Genomic DNA, 17,615 nt, shown 5'->3' on the forward strand with positions numbered 1-17,615 from the left:
CAAAACGGAATACCTTTAAACGTTCTGACAAAAAAAACATCTTTAAACGTTCTAATACATTCAAATAAGATCTAGGTGTTCAAAAAAGTATTGAAGTTCTGATAAAGTTTAGAAGTTCTGTGTGTTCAAACTGGTAAAGTTTAGAAGTTCTAAGAAGTTCTGGGTGTTCAAAACTGATAAAGTTTAAAAGTTCTAAGAAGTTCTGGGTGTTCAGAACTTCTAAAACTAAAAAAAAAAATTAAACACCTGTAAACATGAAATTAAACATTGAAATCACTTCATATAATCTCATAATCATCAAACAATCGTCAATCGACCGTTAATTTGATCATTGATTCGATCATATGAACAAAAATGGAACGTCTGCAACTGGGTTTACTCAAAACTCAAAATTGATTAATTGAAACTTCAAATTAATGATTAATTGGACCAATTTCAAAGTTTAATTGATCAATTAGTTCAACAATTTCAATTTTAATTGGTCAATTTTATCAACTGACCTGTGAAAAAGGCGTGACGAGAAAGATGGTGTTCACGACGGTACCGTCGTCGATCGCGATGGTAGATGCAATCATTGGATGGTGACGGTGAAGGCGTACGGAATCGATGGAGCAGTGGAGCAGAGGATCAGAACGGTCGCGTGTTTTTTAAAAATCGATGGTGAAAAAACTCGCGTAGCTATTGTATGATAAGGGATTATTGTATTTGATCAATTATCATATATATATATATAATAAATAAAAAAGGAAAACTATGTTGGGTTACTCAAACATATTATAAATTTCACACTCTCTTCAGCCTATAAAAAATTTTCAAAAGTAATCCAAACATGTACATTTTGTACCCTAATGATACTGGAATTATCTGTTCTAAAGATTTCAGGTTTCAGTTTTCCTTAAATTTAAGTTATTATATTATACATTTTAATCTAGAAAAAGTGAAAAACATACCCATACGGCCATATATACACTAGCCATAAATGATGGCTGCAATAATAGTACTAATAATAATAAAGTAAAACTTGTTAAAATAGAGGGTCCATTAATGTAAGTATGTAGCTAGGTTAAACTTTTATTAATGGAGTTCACCACCGTTTCCCAGGGACCGTTGCCCGTTGTATGATGTTGAAACTGACCCCTCATTTATATCTCCTCATCTGCCTTCATTCATTGCCTCGCCTTTAAATCTCCCACCTCCATTCAATCTTCTCATCCACCGCTGTCAATCCAACTACATAGATCTCCACAAACTTCCCAACATGCCGGAAACCTTGCCGGACTTGTCAACCACTTCCTAGCATTCTTGGGCATCCCCATCATGGCCTCCGTGGCCCTCCACCTCCTCCGCCTCGGTCCGGACGCCATCATCACGACCGTCCAGTCCATCGAACTAGATCTTGTCCAAATATTATGTTCCACGTTTGTAATAATATTCATCTTAACTGTCTACTTCATGTCAAAGCCTAGGTCAGTTTACCTAGTCGACTACACGTGCTACAAGCCTCCAATCAAGTGCCGTGTACCATTCTCAACGTTCATGGAACACTCAAGGATGATCTTGAAGGATAACCCTAAAAGTGTTGAGTTTCAAATGAGGATACTGGAAAGATCAGGGTTAGGTGAAGAGACGAGTTTGCCCCCGGCGATTCATTATATTCCGCCTAAGCCGAATATGGAGGCCGCTCGGGGAGAGGCTGAAATGGTCATATTCTCAGCTATTGATAACTTGTTCGAGAAAACAGGTTTGAAACCTAAGGACATTGATGTGCTTATAGTTAACTGCAGCTTTTTTTTGCCGACACTGTCGTTGTCTGCCATGGTGGTGAATAAGTATAAGTTGAGGAGTAATATCAAGAGTTTTAATTTGTCCGGTATGGGATGTAGTGCCGGAATAATTGCCATTGATTTAGCTAGAGACTTGCTTCAGGTTTGTGATCAATTTTAATTTTTCTTCTTTTTTTCCTTAAGAAAATCAACAAAATGTTATTTGTGAAAAATACTTTTATAGAAATACATTTGTTATTTTATTAGGGAAAAAAAAACATTTCACTCGACTAATAAGTTTTTACACAACACCCCCCCCTGCTGCACGATTTTTTAGATTTTCATCTGACGCACAACAATGGATCTGTTGCCGCAAATGAAAATTGTTGTGCAATAAACACTAGTTGATTAATTATTTATTGCACATGCGAAGGGGGTGGAGTCGAGTTTTTGTGAGAGCAAGCTAGCTGTCTATAACTAATAGCATTATTACTATTAATGTAATTTTACTTGGAACTTTTGTGTTTTGCATCAGGTTCTTCCAAATTCGAATGCCCTTGTGATTAGCACGGAATCATTACACCAAACTATTACCAAGGAAACGAGCGAGCAATGCTTCTTCCCAATTGTTTGTTCCGGATGGGTGCTGCGGCGCTTTTGTTATCTAACAAGCGCCGCGAACGAAGCCGCGCCAAGTACAAGCTCGTCCATGTCGTCCGAACCCACAAGGGTTCGGACGATAGAGCGTACAGATGCGTGTACGAACAAGAAGATCCACAAGGACTTGTCGGAATCAACTTATCCAAAGATCTCATGGTGATCGCTGCGGAAGCTCTCAAATCGAACATCACCACCATGGGACCGTTAGTTCTACCGGCATCCGAACAACTCCTGTTCTTGTTCACCCTCATCGGTCGGAAAATCTTTAACCCTAAAGGAAAACCCTACATTCCTGACTTCAAATTAGCATTTGAGCATTTCTGCATACATGCGGGTGGCAGGGCAGTGATAGATGAACTACAAAAGAACCTCCAGCTCTCGCCAGAGCACGTCGAGGCTTCTAGAATGACGTTGCACCGGTATGGCGTTGAATTGGGCAATCGTTCCTCTACCCAAGATCATACTATGGCATGAAGTGGTGGGCAAGACCAGGAAGTTGACAATTTCAGCTCGCTTGTGCTTCTCATCTCCCATAGTTAGTTCGAATTGTATCTGACCTAGGGGGTGAATAATTTCGTTTGAGACACCCGAGATTGGTGCACTCACAACTTCGAGCCTTGCTTGGTCTGCTGGATCCAACTTCCTTCATGGTGGATGGTGAGGGCATGCCGAGGATAGCCTCCACCTTCTCTGGGTTCACCTTGAAACCATCCTTGGTGACCATTACGCCGAGAAATTTCCCTTCTTCCACGCCGAATGTGCATTTGCTCGGGTTGAGCTTCATGTTTACTTCCTTTAGGCGCCGAAGGGTTTCTTCGATGTCTTTGAGCATTTGTTTTTCCTCCCTGCTTTTAATCACCAAATCATCCACGTAGACTTCTAAGTTTTTTCCAATCTGCTCGTTGAAAATTGCATCCATGAGTCTTTGGTAAGTGGCTCCTGCGTTCTTCAAACCAAAGGGCATTTTTGTGTAACAGAAAACACCCTTGTCAGTTCTGAAAGCAGTCTTGTCTTCATCCTGTGGTGCCATTTGAATTTGGTGATAGCCCTTATAGGCATCCAGGAAACATTTGAGCTTAAATGGCACCACAGAGTCCACCTTCGTGTCAATGTTTGGGAGGGGGTAACAATCTTTTGGACACGCCTTGTTGAGGTCCTTGAAATCAGTGCACATTCTCCATGACCCATTGCTCTTCTTTACCATCACAGGATTGGCTACCCATGTTTGATATCGTATTGGGCGAATGATATTCGCGCGCAGTAGATCTTCTACTTGCTCATTCATGGCCTCTGTCTTCTCGTCTCCCATGACTCTTTTCTTTTGAGCAATTGGCTCCACGGACTTGAATGTGTTGAGAGAGTGCTGCGCCAGGTCTCGCGGAACCCCAATCATATCAGAATGTTGCCACGCGAAGACTGACATATACGTTGTGAGCAATCTTTTCATTCTCACTCTTGTGTCATCTGATATCGTAGCTCTGATTGTGATTGTTTGTTCTGGGAATTTTGGGTTGAGAATCCATTCCTCTGGCACGTTGTTTGCCACTGGAAGCTTCATTCTCCCCTCTCGAGGTATACTTATTACTGCGCATAAATGATCTCGGTACACAAATGTTACTCCTGTTGGTGTTGGGAACCCCAACGCGTCATGCGCTGGTGACGGTATGGCGTTGAATTGGGCAATCGTTCCTCTACCCAAGATCTTACTATGGCATGAAGTGGTGGGCAAGACCAGGAAGTTGACAATTTCAGCTCGCTTGTGCTTCTCATCCCCCATAGTTAGTTCGAATTGTATCTGACCTAGGGGGTGAATAATTTCGTTTGAGACACCCGAGATTGGTGCACTCACAACTTCGAGCCTTGCTTGGTCTGCTGGATCCAACTTCCTGAAACATTGCTCATACATGATGTCTGACTCACTACCGGTGTCCACCAGGACTCTTGACACCTCATAATGAGCGATGTGTGCAGTGATGACTAAAGGACTGCTGATAGACGGGCCTCCTCTGATTCTTGGAAAGATTACTTATTGCTCGCGCCAATCCCCTTGGATTTGCGGGCTTCTCTTCCTCGATCCTTGCCCTTGCCTTCTTCCTTCAGCTACACAGATTTTTTTGAATTTTTTACGGGCTGAGGCTCCGTCTGGTTGTTCGTTCTCTGGTCTTGGATTTTTTACCAGGTGAGCCAACTTGCCTGATTTCACATCTTTTTCGATCGCATCCTTCAAATGATGGCATGCATCGGTGTTGTGCCCTGTGGATTTGTGAAACTCACAATATTTGCCACTGTTCGGTGGTCGGAGTAATGGCCTTGGGTTTTTAAACTGGACATTCTCTGTGCTTAACACTTGCGAAGGAGTTTTGGTGAGGGGAGTCCATATTCTTGGTAGAGGTCTGTTAGGCTCTCTGCCGCCTTCCTTCTTGTCACCTTCTCCGCGATTAAGAATGTCTTTTTGGGGTTGGGGTGAACTTTGTTGCGCTTGCTTTTCTGCAGGAGAATAATTGGTTTGTTGCAACCTGGACCATACGGAGTTTTGTTTGCCCCTCCTTTCATTGTTGCGTGGTGCTTCTGTTTGATGCCCTTTATCTCTTGCTCTGTCTTGGGAAACTTGTTTTTCATTTCGCGCGAAGACTCGCGATGCTTCCATAAGCTTAGCCCAAGTGGTTGGCATGCCTTCTCTGCTCACGAGAGCTCTGCGGAGTTGATCACTGCGCGCACCTTGTATAAAGGCCACGCGCAATAGTTGTTCAGTGATGCCTCCAATTGCAAGAGATTCCTGATTGAAACGAGTTATGTAGTCTTCAATGGTTTCATCATTCCTGCGTACGCAATGCATGATGTCATCGGGGTCGCGCATGTGTCTGCGCTGCTGTACAAAGTGAGCCTGGAACTTTTCCAATAGCTCTTCGAACCCATCGATTTGTCCTGTCGGCAAGCTTTCGAACCAGACACGCGCTGCACCCGTGAGGCAGCGAGCAAACATGTGACACCATGTTGGCATCGTCCAGCTTTCTAAGTTTCCAGTGTTATAAAAACCTTGTAAGAAATCATCTGGATCTGTTGTACCATCGTACTTGCCTAAACCACTTGGCATCTTGGTTTTGTGTTGAATGGGAGCCTTCGCAATGCGCTCAGCGAATTTTGAATGTTTTACAAAGATGGCTGGCCTATATGGTGTGGTTACGTCCACTTGCCCTTTCGGTTGTGGGTTGTATGGTGTGCATAAATCCATATCAGCTTTGGCTCCAGGTGCTATGTGCATGTGTGCGCGAAGCTGTGAACCTCCTACATGAGTATCTCGCGTCTTCTTCATGCTGTGCACCTCTTCCTCATCACTAATATCAGCTTGTTCGGTGTGAACAGAATGACCGTCTTCCAGCGCGCGCGTCTTTTTTGTTGTTCCCTGAATGGTTTGTTTATCAAATGCGAGCTTTTGTGTTAAATCGGCTAACTTTTTGTGTTTTACCAACTCATTGTATTTGTCCATTAAACGTCGTTGTTGGTTTATGAGCCATTCTTTAGGGTCATTGGTTTCAACTTCCTGGCCCATTGGTCCTTTTTGTTTTGTACCAGTCAGATTTTGGAACGTAAGATCGTCTGGGGGAGTTTCAGTTTGACTATGAGGTGTTGTGTTGAAGGGATGGTTACTGGTGGTGCGCGCAGTGTCACGCGGCGCCCTCAGAACCTGATGTCCCTCATTAACATCCTCAAGCTCATTATCCTCCAGAACTTGATCGTTGTTTCGAACACCGGAAACCATGGTGAAGATTTTCAGAGAGAAAATTGATGAAATAGTGGTTTTGTTGCCGTTGTAACAGGTGATGGCGCCAATGAAGAAGCGTGTATCGACTTACTTGTATACGATCAACGTTCCTCAGGTACGAGTGTGCTATATCACCGATGGTTTTCCGAGATACGAGTTCTTCCACATACAAAACGAACAGTACCGTGAGCTTACCCCTCAGAAAGGGACAGAGAGGTCCTCTTTGGGGTAACCCTCCGGTGTGAGAATCAGATATTGTAGGAGAGGATAATCAGGATGTGAAAATGAGTAAAGGACTTAGAATATATTTTCTTGCCTGCCTCCAACTGTGGAGGCGGCTTAGTATTTATAGTGCTAGGGTTTCCAATGATTTGGCTCAGACCCAATTAGGGCCTTTTTGGCCTCCTCCTATTGCTTCGGGCCACGTGTACTTAGGACACCTGGTGCTTTTTCATTGATTATTCTCTGACCAAGGTATTTCACCTGACCTGTAAGGCCCCGTTACCGGTAACCCTACTTTCGTGTTGGATTTACTCATAAACACAGTTCTAAATATCAGAGTTAATTAAAAACTTTACGCGGAATATAAAACTTTCATGAAACATTACATATCGATTCATAATCATGTCTTAAAACATTCCTCTTGTCTTTCAAAATCAAAACATAACTTAATAAACATATCAGATCTTCAGATGCCAGGCTTTAATCTTCTGCCATGTGTCCTCCACTCAAGCCAGCTGTCTCAACCTACTCACCTGCGTGCATACTAAAAGTCAGCTACGCTGAGTGAGTTCTAGTTAATCATACAATACCATACAATACCATATTACATACATACGTACTTAACCTCATAACTTTCTTTCATACACACATAAGTACTCATGCCTTCATTCTTACTTACATACTTTCTTTACATTCATAATCATACGTTTTAAAGAGCCTTTCGCCCTATAACCTCACAGATATTATAAGGGTCTGGTCCCTAACATCACAGATATTATAAGGGTCTGGTCCCTAACATCACAGATATTATAAGGGTCTGGTCCCTAACATCACAGATATTATAAGGGTCTGGTCCCTAACATCACAGATATTATGAGGGTCTGGTCCCTAACATCACAGATATTATTAGGGTCTGGTCCCTAACATCACAGATATTATTAGGGTCTGGTCCCTTGTTTTCGAATATTAGTAGGGTTCGATTCCCTCTTCGTTACCATACAACCATACATCATACCTCGAGTATTATTAGGGCTCGGTACCCTTTTCATAACCATACAACCATACAACCGTTATTTCCTTCTTTTATTAACTTTATTACGTTCATACACATAAACATACATATCATACTTGCCATATTTATAACGTTACAACCTGACAGTACGTGCATTATCCGAAGATCGTTCACGTACCATCAAGCAATCATTCATACATATCATACTTACCATATTTATAACGTTACAACCTGACAGTACGTGCAATATCCGAAGATCGTTCACGTACCATCAAGCAATCATTCATACATATCATACTTACCATATTTATAACGTTACAACCTGACAGTACGTGCAATATCCGAAGATCGTTCACGTACCATCAAGCAATCATTCATACCTATCACATATATCACATATGGCATACACTTATCACTTAGGATAAATGTATTAACAACACATCAAGTATGCACACAGCCCCGAGAACATAACAAGGAATGGGGCTAGAAACTCACCTGGATCCTGTTACGCTCGCCGTTGATCGTAATTCCTTTCTTTAACTGGGCTCGGCTAACTGTATAATATTTACACATATCAATTAACTACTACTTCTCGTTTTGTATTTCTATCTATATATGACCCACAACGAACGGGGGTCCGGGGGCAGCGCCCCTGGCAGCGGGGTTCTAGGGGCGGCAGCCCCTAGCGGGGTCCAAGGGGCAGAGCCCCTGGCTGGGGTTAAGCTGCCATGTCAGCTTGGAAAAATTTTATTTTCGATAACTGCCTTAACACATTTTCCATTAGGTTTTTAATTTATTTTCTAAGCGAACTTCACTTTAGGCGAAGTTAAACCTTAGGCGAACTTGGCTTCAGGCGAAGTTAAACCTTAGGCGAACTTGGCTTCAGGCGAAGTTAAACCTTAGGCGAACTTGGCTTTTAGGCGAAGTTAAACCTTAGGCGAACTTGGCTTTTAGGCGAAGTTAAACCTCAGGCGAACTTGGCTTTTAGGCGAAGTTACCATTTAGGCGAAGTTGCCATCAGGCGAAGTTGCCATCAGGCGAACTTGGCTGCAGGCGAACTTATCAGGCGAACTTGGCTTGCAGGCGAAGTTCATCAGGCGAACTTAGCTTGCAGGCGAAGTTCATCGCTTGAAGGCGAAGTTGCCCAGATGAAGGCGAAGTTGTCGCGCTGCAGATCTGTTTGCCCATAACTCCTTCGTTTCTTAGCCAAATAACTCGATTTTGGTACCCACGGAATCGTATGATCAGCGCCTACAAATCCCAACCATCAAATCGGCCTAAAATCGACGTTTTAGGGGTCCGATTTGGGCAGTTGTGTTTCGGGTCCGATTAACCCGTCAAATCCTAACCATTTTCAGTAATATTAGCTTTGCGGGATTAGTTCTTACCTTTCCAACTCAGATCTACCAGCACAATCTCGGGTCTTGACTTCGGATCTCGGTCGGTTATGTGTGTGTTTTTGAGTGTATAAAAGAGAAAGATGGAAATAAAATGATATCTTGGGCTTGGGATGGGTATTTATATCTCTCAAGCCCACGGGCCCAAGGCCCATTCTCATTTAACCCATCTTACGTAATCTAAGCCCATGACCCGTTCCTTACTCGACATTAAATAACTAAAACGTGAAATCACTAAACATAACTTTCTTTTATTTAACAATATAAAAATTTTAGGATGTTACAAGTCTTCCCCCCTTAAAGAGGTTTCGTCCCCGAAACCTAACTATTACATAAACAAACTAGGGTAAAACTTGCGCATCTCATCCTCGACTTCCCAAGTAGCATCTTATCCCTTGCGGTGTTTCCATATCACTTTTACCAAGGGTATAATCTTGTGACGAAGCTGCTTCTCCTTGCGATCAACGATCTTTATCGGTTGCTCGATGTAGTTCAATTGTTCATCAACCTCGATGTCCATTAATGGCACGTGAGACGTGTCATCAGCTAGACACTTCCTCAGATGAGAAACATGGAAGGTTGAATGAATTCCTTCTAACTCATCGGGTAAATCCAGCTTATAAGCTACTTCCCCCACACGATACAAAATTTTAAATGGTCCAATGTACCTCGGACTTAGCTTCCCTCTCTTTCTAAAACGGATAATTCCTTTCCAAGGCGAGACCTTAAGCATCACATAGTCGCCAACGTTAAACTCAATTGGTCGTCGCCGCTTATCCGCATAAGACTTTTGTCTGTCTTGAGCGGCTTTCATTCTTGCTTTGATCTGATCGAACTTTGATGACGTTTCTTGAACCACTTCTATACTTCCCATTTCCTTCTGACCAATCTCACCCCAACACACCGGGGTTCTACATCGTCTACCGTACAGCATCTCAAACGGTGGCATACCAATACTCGAATGGTAACTGTTGTTATAGGAGAACTCTGCCAGATGCAGATGATCATCCCAACTTCCACCAAAATCTAAAACGCAAGCACGTAGCATATCCTCAAGGGTTTGGATCGTCCTTTCAGACTGTCCATCGGTTTGAGGATGATACGCCGTACTGATGTTCAACCTCGTCCCCATAGCTTCATGAAATTTCTTCCAGAACCTCGAAGTAAACCGTGTATCCCTATCAGACACGATCGATAACGGTACTCCATGCTTGGTTACCACTTCCTTGATGAACAAGCTTGCTAACGTTTCTGACGAGATGGCCTCTCGTATGGGCAGAAAGTGAGCACTCTTGGTCAAACGGTCCACAATCACCCAGATGGTATCATGATGCTTAGCTGTACGAGGTAGCTTAGTTATGAAATCCATGGTGATGTGTTCCCATTTCCACTCAGGTATCTCTAGCGGTTGCATCTTCCCATAAGGCTTTTGGTGCTCGGCCTTGACTTGTAAGCAAGTTAAGCACTTACTAACATAATCCACTACATCATTCTTCATTCCTGGCCACCAGTAATCTCTTTTCAAGTCTTGGTACATCTTTGTAGCTCCAGGATGGATTGAGTACCTTGACTTATGAGCTTCATCTAAGATTCGACTTCTAAGATCACCATGGCGTGGAATCCACATACGGTCAAATCTAGTTTTAACTCCATGAGTGTTTTCCATCAACTCATCTTGCTGGCCATAAATCCTTTCTTTCTTTATTAACCCTTCGTCTACTAACACTTCTGACTGCACTTTGATGATTTCTTCAAAAAGACTTGAGTTCATGATCAACTTATATGACTTCACGGTTGCAAGGACTTCCTCATTCTTACGACTTAGCGCATCAGCGACCACGTTAGCTTTACCGGGGTAATACTTAATCTCACAGTCGTAATCCTTTATCAATTCTAACCATCTTCTCTGCCTCATGTTCAATTCTTTCTGCTCGAAGAAGTACTTTAAACTCTTATGATCGGTATAGATAGTACACTTAGTGCCGTACAGATAATGCCTCCATATCTTAAGAGCATGCACTACAGCTGCTAACTCCAAATCATGCGTCGGATAAGTACTCTCATGGACCTTCAACTGTCTAGACGCGTAAGCTATCACCTTCCCTCGTTGCATCAACACGCAACCTAACCCTTGATGCGAGGCATCAGCACAAACAACGAAATCCTCGTCGCCATCGGGCAAAATAAGGATTGGAGCTTGCGTGAGCCTCTTCTTCAATTCTTCAAAGGCTTCTTCTTGAAACTTTCCCCAACTGAATACTATCGACTTTCGGGTCATACCGGTCAGCGGTGCGGCTATCTTGGAGAAACCTTCGATGAATCTCCTATAGTAGCCAGCTAACCCTAGGAAACTTCGTATATCAGTCGGATTCTGCGGAGTCTTCCAATTCGTTATCGCTTCAATCTTAGCTGGGTCCACGGTAATCCCATCAGGATTAATCACGTGACCTAAAAATTGCACTTCTCTTAACCAGAACGCGCACTTCGAAAACTTGGCATACAACTTCTCTTTCTTCAGAGTCTCCAGTACCTCTCTCAGATGCTCAGCATGTTCAGACTCGCTCTTTGAATAAACCAATATATCATCGATGAAGACGATAACCGACTTATCCAACATCGGTCGACACACCCTATTCATCATGTCCATAAATGCTGCAGGAGCATTGGTTAGACCGAATGACATTACGAGGAACTCGTAGTGTCCATACCGCGTTCGGAACGCTGTCTTAGGGATGTCTGCCTCTTTCACCTTCAGCTGATGGTAGCCTGATCTGAGATCTATTCGTGAGAACCAACTTGAACCTTGCAGTTGGTCAAACAGATCGTCAATCCTAGGCAAGGGGTATCTATTCTTTACCGTAAGCTTATTCAACTCACGATAGTCTATGCACATTCTCATACTTCCATCCTTTTTCTTCACAAACAAAACCGGTGCGCCCCACGGAGAAACACTCGGTCTGATAAAACCCTTGTCGAGGAGTTCTTGCAGTTGGGACATCAATTCCTTCATCTCGGACGGTGCTAGACGGTAAGGCGCTTTCGCGACGGGCTGGGCTCCTGGTACTAGATCTATCTGAAATTCTATCTCTCGCTCAGGTGGCAACCCCGGAAGATCCTCAGGGAATACTTCTGGGTAGTCGCGCACAATAGGAACATTCTTCATTTCTTTCGTCTCGGCCGTAGCGTTGACAACATACGCCAGGTATGCACCGCACCCTCGCCTTAACAAACCCTCGGCTTTTATCATCGAAATGACATTAAGCCCATAACTCTCCTTATCACCATAAATCGTCACCGCACTACCATCCAATGACTTTAACCTTATCATCTTACTTTTACATACTATCTGAGCCTCAAACTCAGACAACCAATCCATACCCAAGACTACATCGAACCCTCCTAAGGCCATAACATACAAAGTAACTGGGAACTCGTGTCCCTCTAACTCTATCTTACAATTCTTAACCATTTTTGTTATTTTCACCGAAGTGTCACTTGCGGTTTCTACTACAAAAGTTTCAGACACTCGGCAGCCTTTCATTTTAGCTAGTTTACTAAACGTCGTAGCTACAAAACTTCTATTCGCACCAGAATCAAATAATACAGAAGCGGAAACATCGTTCACTAGAAACGTACCTGTGACGACATCCGGAATCTGCCTGGCTTGTTCCTGGGTCAGCATGTAGGCTCTAGTTCTGGGCCTAGCTTGATCGGCATCCTTCTTTCCACTACCTCCAGCTACACCTTCAGTGCATTCCCTTGACATATGGCCTGTCTTGCCACATTTGTAACATGCTGGCTTCGCACTGCACTCATTGGCATAATGCCCTACCTTCCCGCACTTATAACAGGCATTCGACCCCATTCTGCATTCTCCACCATGAGCCTTTCCACATTTGAGACAAACATTAGAACTTTTACCCCACTTGCACTCACCACCATGCCTCTTTCCGCAGGTCTTACACGATCTCTTCTCCCACACTTTCTGTTTCTTATCCTTGGAGTTCCATAACTGAGTACCGGGTCGTTTAGCAGGAGTGACCCCTTTCTTCTCTTTCTCTTCGTCCCTTTCCACCCTATCATCCGCGGCCACGTCAGCATAGACCATTTCCGCGAGTCCAACAGCCGAATCAAAAGTAGCAGGTTGAATCGCCCTGACTAACATGCGGACCTTTTGTGGCAACCCCCTCACATAACATTTGATTCTCTTGACCTCAGTGTCAACCATGTCAGGCACCAACCTAGATAGTCGGTTGAACTCCGTGGTATACTCACGATGCGTCATCATACCGGCTTTTAAATTATGGAACTTCATCTCCGTTCTTTCAACCTCGGCATCTGCACAGAACTTCTTCATTACCAACTCTTTCAAATCTTCCCACTTCATTGCTCCAATCTCATCCTTAGTCTTTCTCTGCTCCACACTTTCCCACCAATACATAGCCTCATCTACGAATGACTGAGTAGCATAACCCACAGCTTGGTCGGGACGGCATTCGCTAATGCGGATAACCTTGTCCATAGCGGTTATCCACTGGAGAGTAGCGATTGCGTCTCCTAAACCAGTCAGCTTTGGCGGGTCACAACCTTTGAAGGACTTATAGCTGCACCCACCTTGTCCTCCTCTCCTATCATCGACTTTCACAGACTTATCCCCACTCGAGGCCCCTCTTTCACCTTCCCCATCCTTTCTACCATCACCACCCGCCCCTTCAGCAGTTCGCTCACGGCTTCCAGCAGATCCTTCGGGATTCAGGTTCTTCACAGCAGCAACTACAGCCTGAACGATGGCTGCTTGAACTGCAGGGCTAAGTTGAACTTCCTCGTTGTTGTTCTGGTCTCCTCCAGCTGCGCTTCCTTCATCTTCGGTGTGGGAAGCTTCTTCCACCGAGGGTTGCCGGACAAGACGAGGCCTGCCACGACGCCCAGCGCGACCCCCAGTTTCAACAAATTCTCCAGCTCCAGCCATTAGTATTCTAAAGGGGAAAACACAAACATCGTCACTCAAGGAACCGTTTAGTACAAGGATGGTAAGGCTAACAGGTAATAACAGTGGCCAGTTGTGATTAGCTGATCACGTTACTTTCCGTGTCCTATACACTTCCTTTTATGAGTCTATTTGTGCTGGTTCTACTTAAGTAGTTAGTCAAATCAACAATCAATTATTCCTATCCGTACCAATCTCATATCTTTTCTTTCTCATTAACATATATCATTTAATCATACCTTTCACCTTTACTGATCTTGCTTGAGCGACACATGGCATTCTTGAACTGGCAACTTCTTTCTTTTCTTACTTAAATCCCATTCTCTGTTCAAGTTTAAGCATGTAGGATGCTTAAATCTCTTGAACTTTGCTCTGATACCAACTTGTAAGGCCCCGTTACCGGTAACCCTACTTTCGTGTTGGATTTACTCATAAACACAGTTCTAAATATCAGAGTTAATTAAAAACTTTACGCGGAATATAAAACTTTCATGAAACATTACATATCGATTCATAATCATGTCTTAAAACATTCCTCTTGTCTTTCAAAATCAAAACATAACTTAATAAACATATCAGATCTTCAGATGCCAGGCTTTAGTCTTCTGCCATGTGTCCTCCACTCAAGCCAGCTGTCTCAACCTACTCACCTGCGTGCATACTAAAAGTCAGCTACGCTGAGTGAGTTCTAGTTAATCATACAATACCATACAATACCATATTACATACATACGTACTTAACCTCATAACTTTCTTTCATACACACATAAGTACTCATGCCTTCATTCTTACTTACATACTTTCTTTACATTCATAATCATACGTTTTAAAGAGCCTTTCGTCCTATAACCTCACAGATATTATAAGGGTCTGGTCCCTAACATCACAGATATTATAAGGGTCTGGTCCCTAACATCACAGATATTATAAGGGTCTGGTCCCTAACATCACAGATATTATAAGGGTCTGGTCCCTAACATCACAGATATTATGAGGGTCTGGTCCCTAACATCACAGATATTATTAGGGTCTGGTCCCTAACATCACAGATATTATAGGGTCTGGTCCCTTGTTTTCGAATATTAGTAGGGTTCGATTCCCTCTTCGTTACCATACAACCATACATCATACCTCGAGTATTATTAGGGCTCGGTACCCTTTTCATAACCATACAACCATACAACCGTTATTTCCTTCTTTTATTAACTTTATTACGTTCATACACATAAACATACATATCATACTTGCCATATTTATAACGTTACAACCTGACAGTACGTGCATTATCCGAAGATCGTTCACGTACCATCAAGCAATCATTCATACATATCATACTTACCATATTTATAACGTTACAACCTGACAGTACGTGCAATATCCGAAGATCGTTCACGTACCATCAAGCAATCATTCATACATATCATACTTACCATATTTATAACGTTACAACCTGACAGTACGTGCAATATCCGAAGATCGTTCACGTACCATCAAGCAATCATTCATACCTATCACATATATCACATATGGCATACACTTATCACTTAGGATAAATGTATTAACAACACATCAAGTATGCACACAGCCCCGAGAACATAACAAGGAATGGGGCTAGAAACTCACCTGGATCCTGTTACGCTCGCCGTTGATCGTAATTCCTTTCTTTAACTGGGCTCGGCTAACTGTATAATATTTACACATATCAATTAACTACTACTTCTCGTTTTGTATTTCTATCTATATATGACCCACAACGAACGGGGGTCCGGGGGCAGCGCCCCTGGCAGCGGGGTTCTAGGGGCGGCAGCCCCTAGCGGGGTCCAAGGGGCAGAGCCCCTGGCTGGGGTTAAGCTGCCATGTCAGCTTGGAAAAATTTTATTTTCGATAACTGCCTTAACACATTTTCCATTAGGTTTTTAATTTATTTTCTAAGCGAACTTCACTTTAGGCGAAGTTAAACCTTAGGCGAACTTGGCTTCAGGCGAAGTTAAACCTTAGGCGAACTTGGCTTCAGGCGAAGTTAAACCTTAGGCGAACTTGGCTTTTAGGCGAAGTTAAACCTTAGGCGAACTTGGCTTTTAGGCGAAGTTAAACCTCAGGCGAACTTGGCTTTTAGGCGAAGTTACCATTTAGGCGAAGTTGCCATCAGGCGAAGTTGCCATCAGGCGAACTTGGCTGCAGGCGAACTTATCAGGCGAACTTGGCTTGCAGGCGAAGTTCATCAGGCGAACTTAGCTTGCAGGCGAAGTTCATCGCTTGAAGGCGAAGTTGCCCAGATGAAGGCGAAGTTGTCGCGCTGCAGATCTGTTTGCCCATAACTCCTTCGTTTCTTAGCCAAATAACTCGATTTTGGTACCCACGGAATCGTATGATCAGCGCCTACAAATCCCAACCATCAAATCGGCCTAAAATCGACGTTTTAGGGGTCCGATTTGGGCAGTTGTGTTTCGGGTCCGATTAACCCGTCAAATCCTAACCATTTTCAGTAATATTAGCTTTGCGGGATTAGTTCTTACCTTTCCAACTCAGATCTACCAGCACAATCTCGGGTCTCGACTTCGGATCTCGGTCGGTTATGTGTGTGTTTTTGAGTGTATAAAAGAGAAAGATGGAAATAAAATGATATCTTGGGCTTGGGATGGGTATTTATATCTCTCAAGCCCACGGGCCCAAGGCCCATTCTCATTTAACCCATCTTACGTAATCTAAGCCCATGACCCGTTCCTTACTCGACATTAAATAACTAAAACGTGAAATCACTAAACATAACTTTCTTTTGTTTAACAATATAAAAATTTTAGGATGTTACATGACCCATGTGCCATCACGTGGTGGCACATGGGCTTTGCTGAGTTGTCCACCCTTCATTGGCAGCTGTCAACATCAGCACATTCTTTATTCCTTAAAAGATACCTTCTGGAAGGTTGTCTGATGAGTACAATCATGGTTGTCCTTATCCTGATTTGGATTAGACTATTGTCTCATTTGTTGTGTGTCGCTTACGCGCGGCCTTTATGCGCCTATCCCGGGGATGCGCAGGGTCTTCTCTTTATTCTCACACTAAATGTGTGTGTTGTGTGCATATGTGATATGCGCCACGCGCAGATGTTTCATGCGCTTGCGCATAGGTTTTGGCTTTGTGTCTTCATGACATCCTGATTTCAAGCCTCTTGTCTATATCTTGTGGGTTGACCCGCCCCGCTCGATGTTAAGGCGGGTGCATACCCCTTCACATGCGGGGTGGCAGGGCAGTGATAGATGAACTACAAAAGAACCTCAAGCTCTCGCCAGAGCACGTCGAGGCTTCTAGAATGACGTTGCACCGGTTTGGGAACACGTCTTCCTCGTCGCTGTGGTACGAGATGAACTACATTGAATCAAAGGGGAGGATGAAGAAAGGTGATAGGGTTTGGCAAATTGCCTTCGGAAGTGGTTTCAAGTGTAACAGTGCCGTCTGGAAGTGTAACCGGAATATCAAGACTCCGGTGGACGGACCCTGGGCGGATTGCATTGATCGGTACCCGGTACATATCCCGGAGGTTGTGAAGCTCTAAATTCAAAGTAATAAAACGCAGTAATAATAATAATAATAATAATAATAATAATAATAATAATAATAATAATAATAATAATAATAAAACACATTTCAAAACTGTTGTTTCTATAATCATTTTATGTTTTTCTTCTTTTTTTTTACCTTCACTTATTTATGCAGAATTTCAAATTTGTAACTGTAAAACAAGATTTGATGTCTTATATAAGGTTGTGTATCAATATTCAATACATACGTTTTTCTATTTTCTTATAAACA

General features: G+C 43.1%; 1 pseudogene across 1 annotated transcript; it reads left to right on the top strand.

Moving 5' to 3' along the window:
• The first annotated feature begins 829 nt into the window (after positions 1 to 829).
• On the top strand, positions 830 to 17,388 carry LOC143539370 (3-ketoacyl-CoA synthase 6-like; annotated as a pseudogene). The gene is made up of 4 exons (XR_013136426.1): positions 830 to 882; positions 1,239 to 1,926; positions 2,299 to 2,792; positions 17,080 to 17,388. The product of XR_013136426.1 is annotated as a 3-ketoacyl-CoA synthase 6-like (transcript).
• Positions 17,389 to 17,615: the final 227 nt, after the last annotated feature.

This window comes from Bidens hawaiensis, unplaced genomic scaffold (genome assembly GCF_021521415.1).
Source record: "Bidens hawaiensis isolate Kalapana, Puna unplaced genomic scaffold, B.hawaiensis_p1.1 tig00011865_1, whole genome shotgun sequence".
NCBI lineage: Eukaryota > Viridiplantae > Streptophyta > Magnoliopsida > Asterales > Asteraceae > Bidens > Bidens hawaiensis.